The following is an 18,858-nucleotide window of genomic DNA, read 5'->3' on the forward strand; positions in this document are numbered from 1 at the left end:
ACTCTCTCATTCTTATATACACACACAGACAGACAGACACACACACACACACACACACACACACACACACACACACACACACACACCAACATCTTTTGTTTCTGTTTGCTTCAAACTGATTTACTAGTATTATAGTTACTATTAAGAAGGCAGTCAGCATTCATGATGCTAATTGTTTATCTTTCCTTAGCAATAATTTTATCATGAAGTGTATGATTCATTGTAATTTAGGATGGGAATTTAAGCGATTAGAAGGGCTGTGTGGGGTACATGTCTTTAGCAGGTTCATTGCAACTACAGCCTAATTAACCTGCCTAGAAATATTTTGCTTCTAAATTACCTAATGACTCAATGATGCTCTCGCTTATTCTGTCTCTCGAACTGTCCACATATGGCCATGATGGTAATGTGATTACCTGTTATTGGATATTTGGCATAACTTACCTGTTCACTGTAAGCTTATAATTTATCTAATGCAGTCAGCAGTCTATGCCTTAATACTATTTCACTCTATTAAGATTTTTGTGTTTTCTACTTCCTAAGTTAGACTTTCGTAAGTTACATTTTCCTAATAAACTATACCTTTTGCCCAAGTTTTTGAAATTATTAGCAATTAGTTGCCTATGTTTTAGTGTCTGCCTTGTGTGTGATTAAGACTCCTTTTATTTGCTTATTCTTTCCTTCTCTTTCTTGCTTTTGCTTCTCTATTTGTTTGGATTTATACTGTCCTTCTCTTTTGAACTTCATAAGTTGGACTCTGAGCTCATAATTTTCAGCTCTGTTTTTGCAATAAATCCCATTCTGCGCATTATTTTAGCCATATCCCATAACTTTTGATCTATTGTGCTTTCTTGATTTTTAGTTACACTGTCTGATTGCCATTATGATTTCTTGGTTGAGTCAGGTGGAAAGGCGTTGTTCCAAACATGCAAAGATTTATTTCTCCCATGGGTTGAATCAATTTTCTGAATCATTCTTTTACTGGGAATTTAGCTCTTTGAGAACACTGCATTTGCTCAGGAAGCTCAAGGTGAACTTCTCCTTGTCCAGTTCTAAGTCCTGGATTTCTTTCTTAAAGCAGCCAAAGCTCCATTACCAGCCACTAGACCTAACCAGCATTACAGCTCTGTATTTTGTTTTGCAGCCATTTCTTCATTTTCAATCTTTCTAGTCTTTAATTTTCTTGCAAGCCAAATTACATATTATTAACATATTTGGAACTGAGAGTTTTCAAATCATCTAGTCAAACACATTGACCAACACAAAAGTTGAGGACAGGTGTTTATGATTTTAGGGCTACGACCTCTTCCCCATACTCATTTGTTTTGCTACTAAAGCTTTCATAGAGGGGACTGCATTCATTTCAGTGGAGACTGTGGGTGGTCCTTATTCTTGTCCCTTTCTGTATCTGTTAGTATTCTCACAAGAAAGTATCTTAGACTCTCAAAGTTAGTCATTTCCTCCCCAGTGTCATAGTATCATGCTTAAATAACAAAATGTTACTTACTCAACACTTGTCTCATTGCATGAGTTAAAGTTACTTTTAACATATATGAATATGTATGCATATATGTATATATAAATATATGACAAATCACTGTAATTGACAAAAGTTATTTTGTAGGAAAATAATAAATCTAGCCAGGCACTGGTGACTCAGGTCTATATTATTACTTACTCAAGAGGCTGAGATCTGAGAATTTCAGTTTGAAGCCACCCAAGGCAGAAAAGTCCACAAGATTTTTATCTCCAATTAAAAACACAGACATGAAGTTGTGACTCAAGTGGTAAAGTGACAACCTTGAGTGAAAATGCCATGCAAAACCTGAGTCCCAAGATTGAGATATACAAAAAAGAAAAGAATGAAGTCAAGGGTTAAAATTAGCATATTCACATAGTTGCCTGTAGCATTTGACAACTGCAAAGGTAGGATCAAATTTCCAACTTCAAGCAAAGAGAACGTGAAGAGGTATTCTATGGTATATGGTATTATAAAGAAATGAACCCACAGCTAACCATCTATATACATATCCTAACAGGTATGCTATTATATAATTTGAAACATCTTCCCTGGGCAAAAGAACAACAAAACATCCAATAGAAATTAAGTTCATTAAAATAGTAAGTTTAAAGATACAATAAAAGCTCCTACAAAGAAATCTTCCTTGGAGTTTGTGGTTTTCTCTAACATACCAGTCAGCTTGTACCTCCTATTGTATTGAAATTCTCATGTTTAGCATACCTCTTTACTTCACATTAAAAAATAATAATAATTAAATTGGCTTCATGACAAGTAGACATCAGTATTGTTCAAGTCGTCGTACATAGAAAATAAAAGCCATAGATTAAAAATTATATCTAATATATTTCATCTTTGAGATGGAATGTCATTAAAAGGATATTGCATTGTATTCTGTAAATAAATCATATAAAAGCAGTGAGGAAAGTTGTGGAAGTGGATAGAATGGTGGCTTCCATAGATCTTTCTGGAAGCAGGGAGTGGGGAGAGGAAGAGGGAAGTTTGTTACCAAGTGGATGTTTGGAAGGACTGGGACTATGTATTTATGTACTGTAGGGGAACTTCATAAGACAGCAAAGTGCTGTACACTTCAGGAGGCTGAAAGAAGGGCTTTGAAAGTTGTTTGGGTTTTTATGAGATATGTTTGAGAAGAATGACATGTTTAACTTGACTTAATCATTATGCAAGGGATTCAAGTATCAAAGTATTACATGGTACCTAATGAATATAGATGAATTTTTTTCTTCTTCTTACTGGGGTCTGAACTCAGGGCCTAGCACTCCCTCACATACTTCTATTCAGGTGTCTGACTATTGAGCAATGACTCAGCCCAGCTTTTTGCTACCTAATTAGATATGGAGTGTTGCAGACTTTTCTTCCCTGGATGGCTTCAAGTTGTGGTTCTCCAGCTCCCAGTCTCTTAAGTAGCAAGTAAACTGGCACTAGAGAGTCTTGGAACAGATAATTAAGGTAACACTGTAGTACTTCAACATAAAGCTTACTTTCCAAAGAGGAAAATTTCCAATCATCTTGCAAATAAGAAAGAAAATAGAAAAAAAGTTGGGGAAAATGCACCTACTCCAACTCCTCTGTGTGTGTGTGTGTGTGTGTATGTGTGTGTGTGTGTGTGTTAGATTAATGACTATTGAACTTCATACTGCTAAAAATAAAAAGACTTACTTTAATTGGGGAACTATTTGAGAATAATACTTGAAGAAGAGTTGGCAAAAAAAAAAGAAATAAAAAATGGAATGTATCAAAGCACTGATATAATGATGACAGTCATTAATCCCATTTGTTTTGTTAATGCTAAGTAAGAATGCTTTCCTAGCTGCATTTCATATAGTTTTTATAATACCAAAACAAAGTGAGAAATTATTGCAATAGCTATATAGCTATTTAACTCAATTTTTAAAAAAATATTATGAAAAAGGCAGCTAAGATGAAAAAGTTAAATTTTCAGATATTAAAGTCAAGCAACCAGCAACAACAAAATTAATTTGTTGGCTGGTAAGGATTACAATTTGTGAGTGGGGTGTGTGTGTGTGTGTGTGTGTGTGTGTGTGTGTGTGTGTGTGTGTGTGTGTGTGTGTGTGTTGATATTGGAGCTTTACAGGCTTATTCTTGATTAATTGGAATTAAGAGTTTCATAGCCTTTTATTGGAGGCTAGACTGAAACCACAATCTCAGATCTCAGCTACTTGAGTAGCTAGGATTACAAGAATGAGCCACATATACCCTAGTGACAAATAGAATTTGAAATGGAATAATAATAATACCAATAATAACACTTTCATGTGGGACTGAGATTGTCGTTACAAATATCTGTAAAGGGAATAATTCTGAGTAGAAGAAGAGATGCTAAAGCCATGTTCATGCTCTTCAACTTCTTCAACTAGCTTACATCCATTTTTTAAATAAGTTTTTTATTATGAAAATACTGTACCAAGGGGTTCAGTTACATGAGCAAGGTAATGAGGACATTTCTTATCAAGCATTGTTTCTTCCTCCTTTCTTTTTCCCCTACCATCCCTTCCCTTCCACCTCCTCAACTGCATTTCTCCATCCCACTCCCCATAAATTGTAAAGTTTGTTTATCCACATAGCCTCTTGTACACCGTATTGTTGCAATGGGTCAATCTGTATCCCTACTTAAACAATGTGTTTTTTCCCTTCCCCTCCACAAATTATACCAACATCAAATACAGTGAAAACAAGGGTCATACCATGGGGGAGGGACATACAAAGCAAAAAAAAAAATCACATGCTACCTTATAAATACTTTAGAAACAATACCAAGAAAGAAAAAACCACTTGTGTCCCTATCTTGGGGTTCATTTCACTTAACATCATCTTATCTGATCTTTTCTGCTTGTCTCAGACATATACTAGTTATTGCAAATAAGGGAAACCTTGGGAACTATGTTTCTTTGAGCCTGGATCACTTCACTTAATACAATTTTTTCCAAGTCTTTCATTTCCTAACAAATGTCATTCTTTCTGATTGAGGCATAGAATTCCATTATATATACATACATACATATCACATTTCTGGTGCAGAAAAAGCATTTGACAAGATCCAATGCCCCTTTATGATGAAGGCTCTGGAAAAACTAGGAATCCGTGGAACATTCCTTAATACCATAAATGCTGTATATAACAAACCTACAGCCAACATTATACTTAATTGTGAAAAACTAAAGTCATTTCCTCTAAACTCAGGAATGAGACAAGGATGTCCACTATCTCCACTCTCTTTAATTTAGGATTAGAATGCCTAGCTACAGGAATAAAACAAGATGCAAACCTAAAGGGGATCTAAATAGGGAAAGATGAAGTAAAACTTTCCCTCTGTGCAGATGACATGATCTTATATTTAAAGAATCGCATGGACTCCAATCCCAAATTACTAGAGCTGAACTGAAACTTTGGCAAAGTAGCAGGGTATAAAATTAACTCTCAAAAATCAATGGCTTTTCTTTTTTCTTTTGTTTTGTTTTTTGTTTTTATTTTTTAATTAAGTTTTTTATTGTGAAAATACTGTACAGAGAGGTTGCAGTTACATGAGCACGGTAATGAGTACATTTCTTATCCAGCAGTGTTGCCTCCTCCTTTGTTTTTCCCCTACCATCCCTTCCCTCCCACCTCTTCAGCTACACTCCCCAACCCCCAACCCCCCACACCTAAATTGTAAAGTTCATTTATGACATAGCGTCTTGTACATCTCAGTGTTGCAATGCATCCCCCTGTATCCCTATTTAAACAATTTGTATTTTCCCTTCCCCTCCACAAATTATACCAACATCAAATACAGTGAAAACAGGGGTTATACCATGAGGGAAAGGCATACAAAACAACAAAAAAATCACATGCTACCTTATAAATACGTTAGAAACAATAGCAAGAAAAAAAAAAACACTTGTGTCCCTATCTTGAGGTTCATTTCACTTAACATCATCTTATCTGACCTTTTCTGCTTGTCTCACACATGTACTAGTTATTGCAAATAAGAGAAACCATGAGACCTATGTTTCTTTGGGCCTGGCTTACTTCACTTAATATAATTTTTTCCAAGTCTTTCCATTTCCTAACAAATGGGGGATTGTCATTCTTTCTGATAGCGGTATAGAATTCCATTGTGTATGCATACATATATATAGACATATACATATATATACATATATACCACATTTTTTGATCCATTCATCTACTGAGGGGCATCTGGGTTGGTTCTATATCTTAGCTATGGTGAATAATGCTGCAATAAACATAGTTCTGCTGGTAAATCCCCCACCAACAAATCCTCAAAGAAACAGCTGTCCAATAGCTAAGCGCCCGTGGCTCACACCTATAAAACTAGTTACTCAGGAGGTTGAGATCTGAGGATTGTGGTTCAAAGCCACCCCGGGCAGGAAAGACCATGAGACTCTTATCTCCAATAAACAACTAGAAACCTGGAAGTGGCGCTGTGGCTCAAATGGTAGAGCATGACCGACAAAAAAAAAAAAAAAAAAAAAAAAAGCTGCCCAATAAATAAGTGGACTAAAAACTTAAAGAGAAACTTCTCTGAAGAGGAAAGAAGGATGGCCAATAGACACATGATGAAATGCTCAGCTTCTCTATCCATAAAAGAAATGCAAATCAAAACAACTTGAGATTCCACCTCACCCCAATTAGAATGGCTATAATCAAGAACTCTAATAACAACAGATGCTGGAGGGGATGTGGCCAAAGGGAACCCTACTGCATTATTGATGGGAATGTAAACTTGTTCAACCACTTTGAAAAGTAGTATGGAGATTCCTCAAAAGACTCCACATAGAGCTCCCCTATGACCCAGCAATCCCACTTTTGGCCATTTACCGGCATGATCACAAATCAATGGCTTTTCTGTATGCCAACAGTGAGAAGAACAGGGCTGAAATCAGGAAAGCAATTTCTTTTGTAATAGCCCCACAAAAAAAATAAAATACCTAGGAATTAACAACCAAAGAAGTGAAGGACCTCTATGATGAAAACTTTAAAAACCTGAAAAAGGAAATCAAAACAGAACTAGAAAGTGGGAAAACCTCCCATGCTCCTGGATTGGAAGTATCAATGTCGTGAAAATGGTAATACTTTCAAAGGCTATCTACAAATTCAAGGAGATACCTATCAATATTCCAACCTCATTTTTCAAAGAAATAGAAGAGGCAATCCAAAAATTCATATGGAACAATAATAGACCCCAAATAGTAAAAAAAAAAAATCCTTAACAGAAAGAACAGTGCTGGAAGAATATCAATACCAAATTTCAAACATTACTACAAAGCCATAGTAATCAAAACAGCTTGGTACTGCACAAGAGCAGACCTCAGGACCAATGGAATAGGATTGAAAAACCAGAAATGAACCTACAGACCTATAGCCACCTAATCTTTGACAAGGGAGCTAAAAAAAAAAAATAGAATAGAAGAAAGACATCCTCTTCAGTAAATGGTGCTGGCAAAATTGGTTAATCACCTGTAGAAAATTAAAGCTAGATCCTTCTATAGCATCCTGCACCAGAATCAACTCCAAATGGATCAAAGACCTTGGAGTCAAAGCAGACATCCTGAAAACATTACAGGACGGAGTAGGAGAAACCCTAGGTCTCCTTGGCACAGGCCGAAATTTTCTTAATAGATACCCAGAACCACAACAAATCAAAGAAAGGTTGGACAAATGGGATTGCATGAAGCAGCAGAGCTTCTGAATGTCAAAGGATATAGTAGCAAGATCAATAGAAAGCCCACGGATTGGGAGAAGATCTTCACATCCATTTTTCTAGGATGAAACAAGAGTGAGGTTTCCCTTTCATCTTGAGGAAGCAACAATCTTTCAAAATTAAACAAAGTAGTTTGCCGCCATCTCTTGGCCAATGTGGAAATCACACTGTGTTTTAGCATTTCTAGTTTTACATTCACCAAAAGAGTTTTAAACTTATTCCTGTGATTTCTTTAAAAAGATTTACACCAGGTCATTGTTTTTGTTCCCTAAATAAATTATACATTTTCTAAATCAGTTAAATTTAAATAATTATGATTGGATACATTCCAGGTTGTTTTTAATTTTTTATAATTTATATTCCAGATTAAAATATGTTAACAGCACATTTCTTTGTCCAAAACTTCATAATCTTGGGTAGAAAAGTACTTTAAAAGTAGAATCTTTGGGTATAAGATAATGAGATTTTATGCTTTAAAATCTATGTCATGGACATCAAAGCACTCACTTCTAATTTTACCTTTACATTTGATCATTCTATGACTGAGTAGAAATTTTTTTCCAAACAGTGTCCCACTGTTTTTATCCAAACAGTGACTATGTTGCCAAGGCTGACCTCAAACTCCAGCCCTCTTCTTTGAAATCTCCAAAGTGCTGTGGTTTCAATGTGTGCCATCACAATCAGTTCACTGAATGAAAATCACTTGGTGGTCATTATTTCCTTCCCTGTTATTCTGTTTTTCTCAGATAAGGATTTTATTCAGCAAACATGAAAGCACTATGGAAACTGTACATTTGTACGTATTGGGGGTGGTACAATGTGTGTGTGCCAGGAGTAAGGCTTGAACTCAGAGCCTGGGCACTGCTCTTCAGCTTTCTTTGTGTAAGGATTGTGCTCTACCACTTGAGTCACAGCTCTATTTCTAGCTTTTTGGTGGTTAATTGGCCTTTCCTTAACAAGATGGTTATGTGATATTGGTGTGGGGGAGGGGTGTACTTGCATGCATACATACATGCGCACACTTTCTGTACCTTTGTATTATTTAAAGAGCTGTTCCAATTCAGAATTATAAATAACAGATTATAGACCAATAGCTAAAGTTCGTGTATATTATACTTTGTATTTTGTCTACATGATAGAGAAAGAAAATCTAGAAAATACTTCTCTGAAAAGATACTTGCACATCCATGTTCATTGCTGCATTATTCACCATAGTCAAGTTCCAGAAACAGCCTAGATGCTCTACAATGGGGGAATGGATCAAGAAAAGGTGGTTTCTATATACAATGGAATTTTACTCATCCATAAGGAAGAATAATTTTATGTTATTTGCAGGGAAATAATGGATCTGAAAAAAATGTTAAATGAAGTCAGTACCAGAGAAAACAAAGAATACGTGTCGTCTCTCAAATGTGGAAGCTATATCTAAATTATAAACATGCATGAAACATACACAGATATACACAAATGTATTCGCTAAAGTGTGGTATATGTAGGAGAGGATTCCAATGGTGTAACTCCTTTAAACAACTAACTAGTAGTTTAACAGAATGAATATCCAAAGGCCAAAACATGTATTTATAGGGCAGGAGGTAAATAGAGAGGAAAAGAGGGAGAGAATGCACTCATAATATTCAAAATATATATGTAAAAATGGAACCAGGTAATTTGAGGGGATGATTGTGGATGGGAGAAATGGAGGAGAATGATAGAAGTTATGGCATTGATCAAGATGCATTGTACTAGTTGTCATGTCCAAAACGAGCTTTACAACGTCGGTGCGGGGGAAGGGGGAAAGGGGGGGAAGGAAAAGGATTGGGATTGGGGGGAGGGGGGAGGCTGGGAAGGGATGTGAAGGGTAAACAAAGGAGTAGGCTGCAATGCTTGGTAACAAATGTACACATTATCCTGCCCATGTAATTGTAACCCCTCTGTACAGTATGTTCACAAATAAAATAAAATTAAATTAAAAAAATGCATTGTACTACTAAATTAAGATGCAGCCCTTTTGTACAATACTTAAATAATAAACAAAACTCAAAAAATTAGCAAAACATTTCTTAAAGCCCAATGATAGCAGTTCCTACAGGAACTTTCTGGAGACATGTATGTGTCTTTTGTATAGAGAAAGCATCAGTGCCTTTCTATTCCCTATAAATTTTCAATGACATAGAAAAGACTATTTGGAAATTACAGAGATGAGCCTCCATTCATAAAGACTGTGAATACAAAAGATGCGTGAGAAGTCCTCATGAGCCATATGACATGAAGTTCTAGCATCTAATCATCAGAATCACTCATTGTTGCATATAGATGATCTCTCACTGTAGAACCATTGCAAACTGTGACTTCAAATAGCAAAATTTACCCAGATTTCAGTAGCTCACAACTGTAATAATCCTAGCTGCAATCCAGGGAATTATGATTCAAAGTTAGTCTAGGCAGAAAAATCCATGGGACTCTCATGTTCAATTAACCAGCAAAGAGCAGGTCTGGAGGTTGGAGGTATGGCTCAAGTGGTAGAGTGCCAATCCAGGCAAGCTGAGCATAGATGGGACCCTGAGTTCAAGCCCCAGTATTACAAAAAGCAATCAATTAATCAATCTTATTTCCCTCCAGTTCTGTGAACTGAATGGGAAGTTCTCAACAACCTGGCCTACTAGTGGTTGTGTGGCCCTACTAACTCCTGTTGGCAGTTCCAATGCGGCTGGATGTATAAAACATCCTCACTCGCATTGCACATTGCAGGACCACAATTGTTTTGTAGAGAAAAGTTGGGATGGACAAGCCAGTCTCTTCCTCTCCCAGCCTCTCTTTCTCCTACTCCCTCCCTCTCTAAGTTATTTACCCAGCCTCTCTTTCTCCTACTCCCTCCCTCTCTAAGTTATTTACCTCAGGCACTTTGACATGACAGATGGATTCACATAATGTTAGTTTTGGCAAATTCTACAATAAAGAGGAAATGTATTCTGCCCCTTGGTGAGAAGAGCTACAAAGAATTCGAGGCATATTGGTATACAAAGAACAAAAAAAAAACTTCAGTGGGGAGAGAATCTGCAAGCCACTCACAAAAATATCAGGGCTACAAACCAACATAAGCCCTAAATTAGAGGAGAATTCATTCACTTGACTGAGGAAATTGATTTGAAGGTCATCACCCACACAGGCTCATCCAACAACCACAAGAAGCAGATGCAGAAACACCAGCCAAACCAAGAACATTCTTCCAACCCTCCTCATGTTTTCTCCTCTGTCTTATCAGGGTTGGTAAATTCAGGAAAATGGATGAAGAAGGGTAAAAGCAAATTAATGCAAAAGAGAAAGAAGGAACCCTACTCTCTTCTAGCTTTTATGGGCAAACCTCCTAGCAGAGGACACATTTCACCTTAAGTCAGATTCAAGGTTTGATTATTATTGCTATTAGCTATCTTTAACTCCTACTTAACTATTAATGTTTCCATCTTAAAATGATTGTTATTTTTTCAGAACCCTGAAAATATTGGATGGACCTGAATTCTCATTCATGAGAGTGATTCATAGCTTTTTGAAATAAATAGTCTAAGTACAATGAAAGGCAAAAAGAAAATGACTTTAATTTTCTGGGTCACAGACGTTGTTTCTGATATTGAGACAAAAGCTCCCAGGTAACAAGAGACACAATCCAATTCCCAGAAGCTCAAATAACAATGAATAACAAATTATCATAAAGTCACAAATTATCCACGAAAGCATCTTTATCCTTGTCCACTCTCAGTTTCTTATAGTATGGCTCTATAGCCCGCCTGGATGCCTTCCCAACTCTCAAATTTTCAGAACTAGTCTCTCCTTCCTTTTTCTGACAAACACCCTCCCCACACCCACCGACCTCTCATTTAATAATGCTGATTCAGCTTGTGTGGCGAAGACAATTTTTCTATATTCACTTTTTGAACTGCATTCTATAGGTAATAGAGGAAATTCAGTTTTTTTAATCACGTCATCACAATACGATGATAGTAACAGTCAAAAAAAAGTTAATCTGATGATCCTGTGCAGGATAGTTTCCACACACAAAAAAAGATAAAAGCAGAATTCAAAGTAACCTCAAGGTAATAGAGTGAATTTGAGTTACATAGTTATATGGAAATGTTAACAAGTGATAATTAACTTAGTGTGGCGAGTCTTGTCTGCAGATGAGAAATACGATGAATGGCAATTCACAGCTAAGTAAAATGGGTCTGGATTTAAAGCACACTCATGAGTAAACATAATTACAAGTCATGTTTGCATTAATCAAAATCTCAGAAATTGAGACTTTCTCATATCTCAATATTTGGTAATAGGTTAGAGGAAAAAAAGATGGCATGGCTGAAATTTTACAGATGGCAGCAATATTTCTTTAATGATTTTTAAAAAGTAATTACCACACTACTTCAGATGGAAAAGGCAAGATTTCCATGTAGTAAGTGACCAAGATTGGATATGTACTTTGATGACAAATTCTTCATTTAGGTTGGGTTAGTTATCATACATATGTAAGCTCACTCAGTAGATAGAATGAGAGTACAAGCATCCTTCAACATATGACACTCACTGAGCAGTGTCCACAGCACATTTACAACATAATGGAAAACTTCCTGGGTACCAGAAAGCAGTAACAAGACAGAAACAGATACCGTGTAATCTGAGGATCTGAAAGATGGGTGATGATTGGAAAGAGTGTTGAGAGAGAGAGATGAGAAAGGGAAGAAACTCTGCCTGATTATGGACATGTGCTGGAGACAGCAGGGGATCTATTTGTCTTTGAAGTAAGGAGTACAGGAGCATGGCACCTCCAGAAATATGTGTCAGGAGAACAGTGAATGCTCAATGTCACCATGAAGAATGGGACCTAGGTCTCACCAGGGAAATGTGAAAAAAAACTACCAGTCAAATCTGACTGCCATGAAAAATGCCTATGGTTCACACCTGTAATCCCAGCTAGGCAGGCTGAGATCTGAGGACTCTGGTTCAAAGCCAGCCTAGGTTAAAAAAAAAAACTCCATTAGAATCTTATCTCTAATTAACCACCAAAAAAACTAGAAGTAAAGCTGTGGCTCAAGTGGTAGAGTACTATCAAAAACTCAGGAACAGTGCCCAGGCCCTGAGTTCAAGCCATAGGAATAACACAAGAAAAGAGAAGGAAAAAAGAACTGCCCAAAGTGACTACACATGAACAGAACTCTTTATCATAAATGAAATAATTTTGATTTAGGTTTTACTAATTTTTTGATTCCTGTCTGGGACTTGAACTCAGGGCCTGGGTGCTCGAGGCTACTGTTCTACCACTTGAGCCACAGCTTCACTTCTGGCTTTTTTGTAGTTTACTTTCCTGCCCATGCTGGCTTTGAACTGCAATCCTCAAACCTCAGACTCCTAAGTAGCTAGGATTACAGGCATGGGCCAACAACATTCTGCTCACTATGCATTTTTCTTTTTTTTTTTCCTTTTTTTTTCTTTTTTCTTTTTCTTTTTCTTTTTTTTTTTTTGTCAGTCATGGGGCCTGAACTCTGGGCCTGGCGCTGCTCCTCAGCTCTTCAGCTCAAGGCTAGTGCTCTACCATAAGAGCCACAGTGCTACTTCTGGCTTTTTCTACTTATGTGGTGCTAAGGAATTGAACCCAGGGCCTCATGCATGCAAGGCAAGCACTCTACCACTGAACCACCTACGCAGCCCCTCACTATGCATTTTTAATCCTGAAAATATGTTCCACTTTCAGTGATTCTTTTATATGTATATTTACAGAGTTTGGCATCATGTTTGATACATTATTATGTGTATAATATGCAATAGCTAATTAGTTAAAAGAATCATTTTTGCCTGGTAGACTTACATTTTTGTCGATTCGTAATCTATTATGATACCTATTTTTTTTAGTGAACAGGAAATTGCAATTAGCCATAGGCACCATTTTAGACCATAGACCTCTTGAAATATTTAAACTTTTTTTTGACAAAAACCATTCCAATTTTGCCTTGCAGAACCTAGTAGAGATCATTCTGCGGTTGACATCAGTGATTGCTCACTTATTTATATTCCACACATGTGCCATCAAATGACCAGAAGAAAATGTGGTATATACACACAATGGGATAATGTTCAGTGAAAGGCTAGCATCACCAAGCCATCCAACTTTCTAAACCAGAAACATGAACTCTTCCAGAGCGGAAACCCTACTTTCTACCTGCTTCCTGTTTCTCAAATACATCTACTTCTCTGAGGTTCCATTAGCATTCAAGGTCAGCTTTCCCACATCTAGAATATCTGTGAATGAGTTGTCCATTCGTTGTACTTTGTGGTGCTAAGTTATAATGCGACCTGGTAATTTCAGCATATGTGATGACCTGTGGTGATGACAATTGCAAGAGGTGAGGAGTACTGCCTTAGAGAAGATGTGAGGGTTCACGTTCTCCCTCTGACCTTTCCTGTCTCTTACTTCCCTCTCTTCCCCACCAGCTATCCATGCTGTGTCTTCCTAGGAGAAAGAAGGACCTTACGATAATGAGAGCAGGCGCAATAGCACTGCTGGTTGTGTCATTAATTTTTGTTTCTTGCTGTGCTCGGGATTGAACTTGGGATCTCCAGTATGCTAAACAAGCTCTATATCACTGTGTTACAATTCTTGGCTTGAAACTAATTAATGATTTTTGTTATCTTATTGGTGCAGAGGACAGAAGAGATTAGGGTGGGTACAAAATATGCTGAAAACTGAATGCACCAAAGAAATCTTCCCAAAGGAAGCTGCAGGAGAGTCTTGCATCCAGGGAAGAGAGCTGGCTGTGGAAGAGAAGATTGAATGTGCATACCTGTTCCTTGGTTTGCATATCCTGTTAGCCCACATCATGGCTACTTGCTGGTGAACAGTTATTTCATCCCTTCAGATGCCTTCTGGTAAAAACATTGCCTCAACCAATGTGTTTCAGAATCCAAATATGACATTGTCTTTATTATCATTATTGGTGGAGAAACTGCAAATAGACAATTTCTCTGTTTACTGTAAAATTATTATAATAGAAAATAGAACAGGGGGCCTAGAGATCCTAGGAAGAAGTGCACCAAACTGGTCAAGATGATTCCTAGGAACATGATAGCAAATGAACCAGAAATGGTTACTAAGGGTATATATTTTATCAGGAATTCTATTTTCTCAATCCAGACAAAATATGCATGCATAAATTATATGCATGTATTAATATCAGTATTTAACACTTAATAAAGCACAAATTGCTTATTGATTTTTTTGGTTGACATTAAGATTTGAATTTAATAACTTTGTACTTGCTACACAGGTGTTCTTCCACCTGAGCCATACCTACAACCATTTTTTGCTTGGGTTATTTTTTAAATTGAGTCTCATTTTCTTCTCTTGGACAGCCTGGACTATGCAGTTTCTATTTGCATTTTCCACCATAGCTAGGGTGACAGGAGCACAACACTGTGCTGAGTTTTTTCCTGTTGAGGATGGGAATCTCTCAAAGATTTTTCCCCAGGCTATCTTCCAGCCATGATCCTCCCAACGTCAGCCTTCTGAGCAGTTAGGATTATCAGTGTGAGCCACTACACATAGTTTACTCACTGTGTATAAAGAAGCCAAAAATTTTACACATGTACATGGTCATTTTGCAAACAATATAGCAATGTCTTTTGGTACCTACATTGTCTGTTGGATGGAAGCAAAAATGAATACTCACACTCAATGACAAAATTTTCTCCACATCTTAAAACAAAAATGGTTAAAAAACAAATTATGACCAAAAAAGAATATAATATGAAAAAAATGCATTTTAAGCACCTTAAAAAATTTCTGCCATTCTTGGCTAAGATCTTAATTTCACATGACAGAAAAAGAACACTACTCAATAGATGATAACATCAGTTTGATCTTTTCTTGTCATTTTCCTTTGCTAACAAACAAGATTCTACATCATCTTCCCTCTTGAATTTCTTTAAAGAAAACTTCCTATGACCATTGCCCATTTTATGAGGATTATGTTACTTAGGATGAGAGTACAATCCACAAGTCCATGTAACCTGGGATGGATAAACTGCAGAATGCTTCATCACATAGTAAGCACACACTCGCACACCTATGGCTCCTATGGTCCCCTCTCACTGTGGGATTTTATTCCCTTGCACAATCAATCCTTCAAGGGCATCAAGGGTACTCTGACATACTCAGGGTGTGAAAATGTTTTATTTTATAGGTGATAAGAGTTTCATGGACTTTCCTGCAGGGGCTGGATTTAAACAACTATCCTCAGATCTCATCATCCTGAGTAGCTAAGATCACAGGTGAGAGCCACCAGCAGCCAGAAGAAGTTGTAAGCTTTTTCTCCCCCACTTTCAGTGGATCACCCTTGGGAAATGGTAGAATACACAATATGTCAACTAATTTTAGAGACCAGGAGGATTCAAGTTAGCCAAGCATTAGACAAAGAAAGCAGTGTATTAAAAGATCCAAGAGAGACCATAGGCTCTTTGGGGAAAGCTCTATTCTATATAGTTAGCAGCTCAAGTTCCTGGAATTAGTTAGGCTATCACTACCAGCAAGATATTTGCATGGTCTCTGTATCACATTTTTATGAATGAGGATGAGAATATTGATTTGAAAGTATTATGTGGAAAATCAGTCATAATAACAGAGTTAAAGAACAAATTGGAATATTAATGCATATTATTTTATTTTCACATCTTGCTTACAATTGAATTTTTCCCAGTTGGTAAAAGACCTCAGCAATACTTTAGGGAAAAAAAATAGGATATAGTGGGTGAGAAGGACTGGGAATGTGGCTCAGTGGTAGAGCACTTGACTTGCATGCTTGAGGCCCTGGGTTCGCTTCCTCAGCACCACATAAGCAGAAAAAAAAAAAAGCCAGAAGTGGTGCTGTGGCTCAAGTGGTAGAGCACTAGCCTTGAGCTGAAGATCCAAGGTACAGTGCCCAGGCCCAGAGTTCAGGCCCCACGACCTGACATAAAAAAAATTTAAATTAAAAAAATAAAATGAAAATAAAGAGAAAATGAATGCTAATATTGATAAAAGGATAGAGAAATGATTGAGAGCTTAATAATAACAATATAATAATAAAAATAAAACTTGTCAAATCTTGATGGCGGTATAATTTGTGGAGGGGAAGGGAAAAAACAAATCTTTTAAACAGAGATACAGGTGGAACCATTGTAACAATGAGCTGTACAAGTCATGTCAAAACGAACTTTACAACTTTGGGGTGGGGAAAGGAGGTTTGGGTGGAGGGGCCAGGGGAAGATGGGAAGGGATGGGAAGAGGAAACAAAGAATGAGGCTACAATTCTTGATAAGAAATGTACTCATTATCTTGCCCATGTAATTGTAACCCCTCTGTACAGTATTTTCACAATAAAAGAAAAATCTCGTCCAATCGCCAAGTTTGTCCACTGTCTCTACTGCTCTTCAATCTAGTATTACAATGCCTAACTACAGCAATAAGACAAGATGCAAACATAAAGGGGATTCAAATAGGGAAAGAAGAAGTAAAACTCTCCCTCTTTGCAGATGACATGATCTTGTATTTAAAGAAGCCCACAGACTCCACCCCCAAATTACTCAAGCTGATACAAAACTTTGTCAAAGTAGCAGGTTATAAAATTAACCCTCAAAAAATCAATGGCTTTTCTGTATATCAACAATGAGAAAAGTGGGACTGAAATTAGGAAAGAAATTCCATTTGTAATAGCCCCACAAAAAATAAAATACCTAGGAATTAACTTAAGCAAAGAAGTGAAGGACCTCTATGATGAAAACTTTAAAAACTTGAAAAAGGAAATCAAAACAGAACTTAGAAAATGGCAAAAACTCCCATGCTCCTGGATTGGAAAGATTAACATCGTGAAAATGGCAATACTTCCTAAGGCTATCTGCAAATTCAATGCGATACCTATCAAAATTCCAACCTCATTCTTCAAGGAAATAGAAGAGGCAATCCAAAAATTCATATGGAACAATAAAAGACCCCAAATAGCAAAAACAATCCTCAACGGAAAGAACACTGCTGGAGGCATATCAATACCAAATTTCAAACTTTACTATAAAACCATAGTAATCAAAACAGCTTGGTACTGGCACAAGAACAGACTTCAGGACCAATGGAATAGAATTGAAAACCCAGAAATGAACCTACAGACCTATAGCCATCTAATCTTTGATAAGGGAGCTAAAAAAATAGAATGGAAGAAAGACAGCCTCTTCAGTAAATGGTGCTGGCAAAATTGGTTAACTACTTGTAGAAAACTAAAGCTAGATCCTTATATATCACCCTGCACCAGAATCAACTCCAAATGGATCAAAGACCTAGGAGTCAAAGCAGACACTCTGAAAACATTACAGGATGGATCAGGAGAAAACCTAGGTCTCCTTGGCGCAGGCCAAAATTTTCTTAATAGAGACCCAGAAACACAACAAATCAAAGAAAGGTTGGACAAATGGGATTGCATGAAATTGCAGAGCTCCTGCATGGCAAAGGACATAGCTAGCAAGATCAATAGAAAGCCCACGGATTGGGACAAGATCTTCACTAGCCATACAATGGACAAGGGTCTCATATCTAAAACATACTTGGAACTCAAAAAATTAAATCCCCCAACAACAAATCCTCAGAGAAACAACTGCCCAATAAATAAGTGGGATAAAGACTTAAAGGGGAACTTCTCTGAAGAAGAAAGATGGATGGCCAATAGACAAATGAAGAAATGCTCAACCTCCCTAGCCATAAAAGAAATGCAAATCAAAACAACATTGAGATACCACCTCACCTCAGTTAGAATGGCAAAAATCAAGAACTCTAATAACAACAGATGCTGGAGGGGATGTGGACAGAAGGGAACCTTACTGCATTGTAGGTGGGAGTGTAAACTTGTTCAAAAACCTTGGAAAGTAGTATGGAGGTTCCTCAAAAGACTCCACATAGAGCTCCCCTATGACCCAGCAATCCCACTTTGGGGCATTTACCCAAATGTTTACAAACAAGACCACACTAAAGCTACCAGCACAACTATGTTTATTGCAGCCTTATTTACCATAGCTAAGATATGGAACCAACCCAGATGCCCCTCAGTAGATGAATGGATCAAGAAAATGTGGTATATATACACAATGGAATTCTATGCCTCCATCAGAAAGAATGACATTGCCCCATTTGTTATAAAATGGAAAGACTTGGAAAAAATTATATTAAGTGAAGTAAGCCAAGCCCAAAGAAACATAGGTCCCATGGTTTCCCTTATTTGCAATATCTAGTATATATATGAGTCAAGCAGAAAAGGTCAGATATGGTGATATTAAGAAAATGAACCCTAAGATATGTATTTAAATGTTTTTTTTCTTTCATGCATTTGTTTCTAACACACTTATAAGATTATTTCTTTGTTGCTTTGTATGTCCCTCTCCCATGGTATAACTAATCAAATGGCCAAAAATAAACATGAAATAACAATGATGACACTCATTGCAAAGCAGTTTATGTTGTAATTTCACTGATGGGCAAGGCTGGTATCATTTCCAAAGGAAATGGAGGTAATGCTTCCCAGGTGAGGGAACTTGG

Source organism: Dipodomys merriami, unplaced genomic scaffold (assembly GCF_024711535.1).
Source record: "Dipodomys merriami isolate MVZ:Mamm:240054 unplaced genomic scaffold, mDipMer1.0.p SCAF_1, whole genome shotgun sequence".
Taxonomy (NCBI): Eukaryota; Metazoa; Chordata; class Mammalia; order Rodentia; family Heteromyidae; genus Dipodomys; species Dipodomys merriami.